Source organism: Triticum dicoccoides, chromosome 1A, assembly GCF_002162155.2.
Source record: "Triticum dicoccoides isolate Atlit2015 ecotype Zavitan chromosome 1A, WEW_v2.0, whole genome shotgun sequence".
In the NCBI taxonomy this organism is placed as follows: domain Eukaryota; kingdom Viridiplantae; phylum Streptophyta; class Magnoliopsida; order Poales; family Poaceae; genus Triticum; species Triticum dicoccoides.
This window is the reverse complement of record NC_041380.1, coordinates 3,279,040-3,287,107: the sequence shown is the minus strand read 5'-3', so window position 1 is coordinate 3,287,107 and position 8,068 is coordinate 3,279,040.

Below are 8,068 nucleotides of genomic sequence, written 5' to 3'. Positions count from 1 at the left end.
TTGCTAATAATTAGTAGATGAATAGTGTATAATTTAGACAAAAATGCATGTATTAGTATTGTTTGGCCCCTCTTATCAAAAGTTTGAGTGATTTGGCCCCCCTGATCCTTAATTCCTGGCTCCGCCACTGGTAAAGAGCCTTTGCAATTTGTTGCATGTGACCAATGGGTGGCTTAGCGCCGGTATAGATGATGATTGGATCTTCTGTACATGTACTCTAAGTGTACACGTATAGCAGAAGAATTACAATAGAAGAAATTATCCCATATGTTTTAGTATGCCCTGTAAACTCATTTTGCCGGGCGGTTAATGAATTACCTGCTTGCGGGCCATGTTGAACTGGCATTGCTTGGTGTGTGCCTTCTCTTGTTGTGAAAGTAGACTATTTGGTCACTTCAAGTACATCATCGTAGTTATAATCATTGACGGTGGTGTTTGATCCACTCATCTACCTATTAATCTTGTCTATTTTAAACTCAATGAACATGGTCTGTTCTGTACCACAATGCCGGTCCAAGATATGCATGAGAGAATGGGCAGCCATACCAAAATATGACATGTTCTCTGTCAAGAGTGAACTGATTAAATACGAAAACTTACTATTAGTTTGGGACCCTGCTGGGTAGAATCCCGTGTGACTCTAGCCGTCTGACCGTAAATTTGGTTAACGCGTTTTCTGCTTCCGCGTGTACGTGTAGCTATTTTGCGTATTTATCTGAAGTGCATGTGGGCCATCCCTATCTCGCTGATTTTCTTGTACTCCCTCTGTTTTTATTTACTTCGCATATTAGAGTTGACTGAAGTCAAATTTCCTAAAGTTTGACCAAGTTTATAGAAGAAAATATAAATATTTACCATAACAAATTTATACTATGTGGAAGTACATTTGATAATTAATCTAATGGTGTTGATTTCTTATTGTATATATTAATATTTTTGTCTACAAACTTTGTCAAAGTTTATAAAGTTTGACTTTGACCAAAGCTAATATGCGGAGTAAATAAAAACGGAGGGAGTATGGGTTTCGTGCGTGTCTACATGCATCCGATATGCCTCTCTGCCGCCCACTCTCTGTCTCCTTGTCGCCTATTGCATGCGTGCGTTCATTGGCTTCATTGCATATGAATCGGGTGGATGTTTCTCACGGATTAAATATGAACACTTACTATTTATTATGGAAAGTTGAACAGTTACTAAGAGGCACCGCTCTTCAGAGAAGAAATGAGTCCCCATCTCAAATCCATGTGAGTGTGTTGTGTAAAAGTGAAACATGATTAGTCTTATTGAAAACAAACAAAGAAAGTATATCAAGCAATTGGAAATTGAATTGTACTTACTCAATCTATATTAAAAAAATGTACTCCCTCCATTCCTAAGTAACAGTACCGTGCCACTGGCGTATAGTTAGAACCTCAGTTATTTTGTCCGCCATATATGCATTTTCTTGGTAACAAACAAAGAAATAAATGTGTATCAACATAAGTTGCAAAAGACACGAACGCATATTAGTAGTTTGGCACCTTGCTGAAATCCTAACAATCACACATCACAAAAAGAGAGACTTCACTGATGACTTCGAGGTCATGCTACTTAGCATATACTCAGGATTGCCTAATCAGCAGCATATTGTACTGCAGTCCGAAATTCAGACCATATTTTAAATCTAACCAAGAAAATTTAAAATGCTCACCTCCGTCAAATCAAACTGGAATAAGAAGCATGGTCATGTGACAACACTTTGGTATATGATTTTGGTAAAAGTTGCATGATTAAGTGACTGCATAAATACCTATACCATGAAAGCAAAATCTGAATAATCATATTTCCCTAGGATAACATTAGCTTGATCATTCGCAAAAAAAAAAAAACATTAGCTTGATAATTCTACATTAAACCTTCCATGTGTACCCAAGGAGCGTTAAAGACTCCTTATCATACCACTCAGTTTGATAAAAAAAAATCCCAGGATGAATCGACATGTCCACCCAAGGAGCGTACAACTCAGTTACCCAAGAATTACAAATAGCAAGCCAATAGAACTCGCTTGTAAATCCCAGAAAATCTCAACAACAACAAAAAAAATCCTTTAGGTACGTGAATAGAGGAGTTAGTAATACCATAAGAAAGGTTGTCCGAAAAAGAATACCTTAAGAAAGAAATTAATAGTTTAAGGATTATACATGCATGTTCTGCCCAACTTTGGATTATGTTAAAATAATCAGAAGTAGTAGCATCCAGCTGAATTAAAGTATGGGCGTTAAAGACTCTCCTTAGTTGTTAACTACTACAAGATCATCCAATGTACAAACCCTGAACTGGAAAGCATCAAGCTAAGGGCTAAATGAGCAGCTTTTTAAAGTATTACAGTAATAGGCCTGAATCCGCCATCTTGGCATCATATGCCACTACTCCTATCCATATGATGAAGGGGCGCTAGCTGGGCCAAATACCCAGTCCACTCACTTAAGCCTATCATCAAAAGCCAGAAGCCCCAGCCGAGCCACATACCGGGTCTGGGGCATGAACTGGTCTGACGCACTCACATGTGTCGTCGCCGCCATCTTTCACTGGTCCGTCTTCAGAGCAGATATTGCTTCTACCTTGTCAGGCCACTTTGCCATCAACGCCACCATAACGCCAGACAACAACCCCCTCCTGCGCGAGTCCAGCACCGCGCATCGGGCGCCGAGTCTCCACTGCACCACGCTACCGAGATCCGCCGTCATCAATGTGCAAGATGAAGCACCGCTCCACCAAAAAAGCCGCCCACTGGTCCCTCGAACCCGTGTACGCCTCCAAGAATGACGCCCCCAAGGAGGAAACGACACCAACGCGCCGCCGTCATCTGATCTACTGATCTAGGGTTTCCCCCGAAGGTAGCGGATAGAGGTCTGAAGCTTCTCCACGGCGAGGCCTTCAAGAAGGTAATGACACAAAGGTGCCGCCAACGCCGGTCTTGGCATCAAGCCGAGAACTAGGTTTTCACCCGGATCCGCTGAAGGATCTCCATCAAGCATCGTGTGCACGGGTCGCCGTCGATCTGAGCCGCCGCACATTGAGGTCGCACTAGCCAGATCAGATCTGTCTGGAGGGCAAACCACACATGGCGCCGACCCAACCCAGGCCCTCCATGCCGCCAAGGGCCAGAGGCGCCGGGGCCTCCACCACGCGCAACCGCCCTGCCACCCACGCGGCCCAGGACGGCCAGCACCGCCACATCCCGTCGACGGCGCGCGCCCACCAGATCCGAGTAGAACACCCCGATCCGCCACCAAAACGGTCAGCCGCCGCTCCTCCACCGCGAGGAGAGGATGGGACCGCCGCTCCCTGGGGCCGCCGCCCCAGCATCCCGCACCACCGCGCCATAGAAGAGGCCGGAGGGCCAGATCCATGCCGGCGTGAAGCTCCGCGTCGCACGGCGCGCCGTCCAGGGCTTACCTCCATGCGTGACGGGAGAGGAAAGGCCCGCCGCCGTCGGCACCCGCACGGGCTTTGCCCGGCGGGGACGCCCGACAGCGGCGAGGGGGAGGGAGCATGAGGGGGTGGCGGCGGCGGCGGGGTTAGGTCACCCGAGCCGCCCCCCTGGAGAGCGACGCGGATCCCCAAGTCAAGTGTGCTAACAAAAGTTTGCGGGTAGCAATAGACCAGACAGCTACTGCTACCACCATTATTCTGCATGGCAAAGAGAGAAAACAGGACTACTTCGCGCATGCAGCAGACAGTGAGATGCTTTCCGCGGAGCGCTCAAGTTGAGGAGGAAGAGTTAACACGCACCTCAGATTCCAGCCACGGCGCTCACACAATATTGGGCAAACTCAAAGGAGCTCGTGGCAGTTCGCTCCAAGGTCGAGTCTCGCTGGTCGTCCCTCTCGGGCTACGGCCTCCGCCGGTGCAAGGATAGGATCGCCATCTCTGAGACCACCCTGAGAAAAGCTGCAGTAGTCGTAACAGTCCTCCTCGAGCTGAAGGCATCGATCCCAGCAACGACAACGGTGACGACATCCGCCATGAATGCAGAACGGCCCCGCACAACACCGCAGCCACCACGACGCCCAACAACAGCATCACGTATAGCAGGAGGCCGACCTGGACGGCAGGGACTACTTCGGCAGAAGCATGGAGACCAACCACAACCCCACGCAACCGAGGAGGCTGGGCCTGGATGCCGCGGACCATTACAGAAAAAGAACGAACCATGTAATTCAATCAATGTAGATGGAAGAGAAGAAACAAAGCTCACGTAACACTAGGAGATCACATGAGGCAAAGCCTATTTATAACTCACGAAAAGACAAGAGGAGAAAACGAGAAGGAACACGAAAGAGCCAGCCGCATCATTTCTAGACGAACGAACAAAGCGGCACCGTTCAAAGCATCGATCGCAACGTGGACCCTGGCGAGATGCACAAGCGAGGGAGCAATCACGGCGCAGCGACAGCGAAGCCCACCTGATGTCGGCCCATACATGTAGTCATCCACGCAAGAGCGATCATGCAGTCAGGTCAACATGGAAGAGATGGCCCACACAAACCCAGAAAATAGCTAAGCGCACAAAGCGCGCACACTGGAATACAAACCAACGCTAACAAAATTTTCACGGAAAGCCTGTAGTCACAGCCGATTTCTACCCCCTGGCCTCCCAAAATAATAGCACGTGCCACATTCACAATTCACCATGGGTCATTTTCACCAAGTGGATGAATCTCGGAGCAAAAACCTTGCCGGATATAGAGGCTTGGGTATGTCAGCCATCTTTTTCTCTTTATTTACAATACCGCCCTCCATCTTTGTAAGCAGTATGTTATCCATGCGCTGGACTGGCCCGTTGCTTTTTTTCCTTGTCTTGAGGTGGGCTCGTCTCTCTCTACTTTTTTCTTCTCTTATTTTTTCGCTGGATTTGTCTCACATCTGGCTGCAGAAAGAAGTTCACATAACCCACTGGTGTTTCATGAAACGGACAATTTACCCCCAAAATATAAAACTGGGTAAATAAACCCCTGATCTTTTCCAAACCAGGTGAATCACCTCCTCACACCTATTAGACCGGTTTTTCAAGTAGTTTTGGTAACCGGGCTAATTGCAGATGCCAGGTCGGCACGTTTACTGCTCCTCAGATCCTTCCGCCATCACGCGTCGCGCCCAAACCACTCATCAACCTCGCGGCAGCACCAACCAGCAGCCGGCCACGAGGGAGCCAAGCCCAGCATGGTACATGAAGCACATTCTGTCGCATGATGTGCTATCCCACTCCGCCTGACCCCTCCCCTTCGCTGCATAGTTTTTTAGGCTGGTTTGTCTATTTGTTGGGTTTTCTTGTATGTTGTTTTCTAATCTATAATATCTTAATAGTTCATGTCATTATATTATTTTTCATAACATGCAACCTATCCACCTAACCATACATGTCCCACGCATGCCACATCAGCACATGCAACCACCACCTCAGCGGGCACTACAAGAAACATGTCAACTTGCGACCATCACTATTGGTCACTGAAAGGTCATTGTTTTTCATTTGCGACCTTTTTGTGATAAAAAACAGAAGGTCAAAAGTTGGTGGTCGTCAACTGAAATTAATGACCTTCTTCGTGATATGTAAAAGGTCGTTGGTTCTTTGACCAAAATTTTAGTCACTACCAGACTCCCCAAGCCACATAGGATCCAACGTGGTAAGCTGACGTAGATAAGAATCAGCCCGGTCCAATTGGGTGTCTATATGGGCCGATCCCATTAATTCAGCCTTTTTAATATATATTTTTTCTGTTAATTTTCGCTAGCTACATGGGCCTGGCCCAACAATTTGGCATTTTTATTTCATGGGGCATGGCCTTTTCTAGAACTATTTCGTTATTGGGACTAAGCCTTTTTGTTTTCTTGGCCTTCACCTTTTCAAAATTAATTTTTTTAGTAATTTTTTTCATTCTTTTTCTGAATTGTTTGATTTGTGGCCTTTTAAGGCCCAAATAGTATTTGTTTCATTTCCGACGTATCAACAATAAAGTATCAGCAATAAATAATCAATATTTCGATCAGCAGAGCCCCAATCACACAAATTTTCAGAAATGACAACCAAAATGAGTACATTATATATATTACAGTCATGCCATAGTCCACATCATCCGGGAATTTAGAATAGCTACAAAAGTGTGCTGCTATGAAGCACAGAACAACCATTCAGGCAACGATCATTATCCTGCAATACCCTCCAACAAATACAATGCAGCTGGGGTCACTGAGAGAATGTCACTAGTTGACATATTTCTTGTAGTGAGGCTGCCAACTCAACAAGAGAAAACCTATTCACGTGCGTTATCATATTCGTTTTCTGGTGTGTTTTCCTTACCATCGTGTTTCTTAGTGAAATTCGGTTTTTACCCCCTAATTTAACAATTTTTGACATTAATTACCCAATTTAACAAATTTCATAGATTACCCCTTTTAGTGACAATCTTGACTGTTTTTTTACCCCTTTTATTTTTTTAAAGCCTTCTTGCAAAGATCGTGTCTTACTCGAGAGTCGAGACTAAGTGCCCAAGCATATATTTCTATTAAAACAAAATCACATCCTATTATGTTAATAACTGGTAGTACTAATTTTAAATTGACACACATCATTGGAGCCCAACTAAATAGCACATGTTCAACAATATCACTGCAGATCTGTAAAATAGATTGTAATGTTTTTATTTGATGATTTCCCAAAGCGTAAAATAAATGCTTCCTCCGATGTTTTGCATCAAGGAAGAAAACTAAAATATCATCACATTAAACCTACAAACCACAACGCAAAATGCAGTATTGAACGTTCTTGACCAGGAAAGATAATTATTCATCTTTTCGACGATGTGGTGCTCACATACACCTGACAGCCATAAGAAAAAGAAACTAGATGCGGCTAAACCAAGTGACCGGTTTGAACATTGGAAAAAAAAACTAGATGCGGCTAAACCAAGTGACCGGCTCGGACATTTGGAAAAAACGCCAAGAGGAATCTGATGGCAGGGAGTTAGCTGGCACATCGCTCTCAAAAGAATTACTGGGGTAAAAACTGGCAAAACTTTTACTAAATGGGGTAATCTGGATGGAAATTTATTAAATGGGGTAATTAGTGTCAAAAATGTTAAAATAAGGGGTAAAAACTGGAATTCACTCTTTTTTAGGGGAATTCCTTACCATCGCGTGCACGATAGAGGTTTTGTCGATCAGCCCTCATATTCAGCGTCCTTAGCGCCGCTTATGACATGGGAATGGAACTAGGATGCCAACGTCCATGGCCTTCGCTCCGTAACCACTCCACCGCAACCAACTTGATGTGTTTCTATCAAAAAATTAGAGCCATTAAACCCATGTTCCATTCCTAGTACGAATTATTTTAAAAAAGCAAACGTAAACTTAAAAAGAATTCTCGAATTTTTAAAAGTTAATTTATTTAAAAAACGAATTCATGAAATTAAAAGAGTTCACCTGATTGTATTTGAAAAAAGTTCATCGATTTTGATAAAAAAATTCATGAATTTGAACAAAGTTCACCGAATTTTGTAAAAAGGCCATAAAAGTTCATGGATTCTGGTAAAAAAGTTAACTAATTTAAAAAAGTTCACCGGATTCTGAAAAAAAACATGGATTTAAAAACTGTTCATCAATTTTCATAAAAAAGTTCACGAATTTGAACAAAGTTCACCGAATTTTGACAAAAGGTCATGGATTTGAAAAGAGATCATCAATGTCGATAAAAGAAGTTTAGTAAGTTAAAGAACGTTCACCGAATTTTGGAAAAACATCACCAATTTTGGAATAAAAATGTTCACTGAATTTTTTAAAAAAGTTCATCGATTCTGCTAAATAAGTGCATGCATTTTGAAGAAGAAAAAGACACAAAAAAATGGGAAGAATAAAATAAAGGAAAGAGGAAAGAAAAGAAAAAAAGAAAAGACTAAAATAAAAAATATGATATACAGAATCACATCAAGTTGGTTGTCTAATTGGCTAGCGGACCTATGAATGAATTAGAGGTCGCGGGATAGAATCTGGAATCACACAGGATCGTCTTTTTGCAGTGTAAAACCAG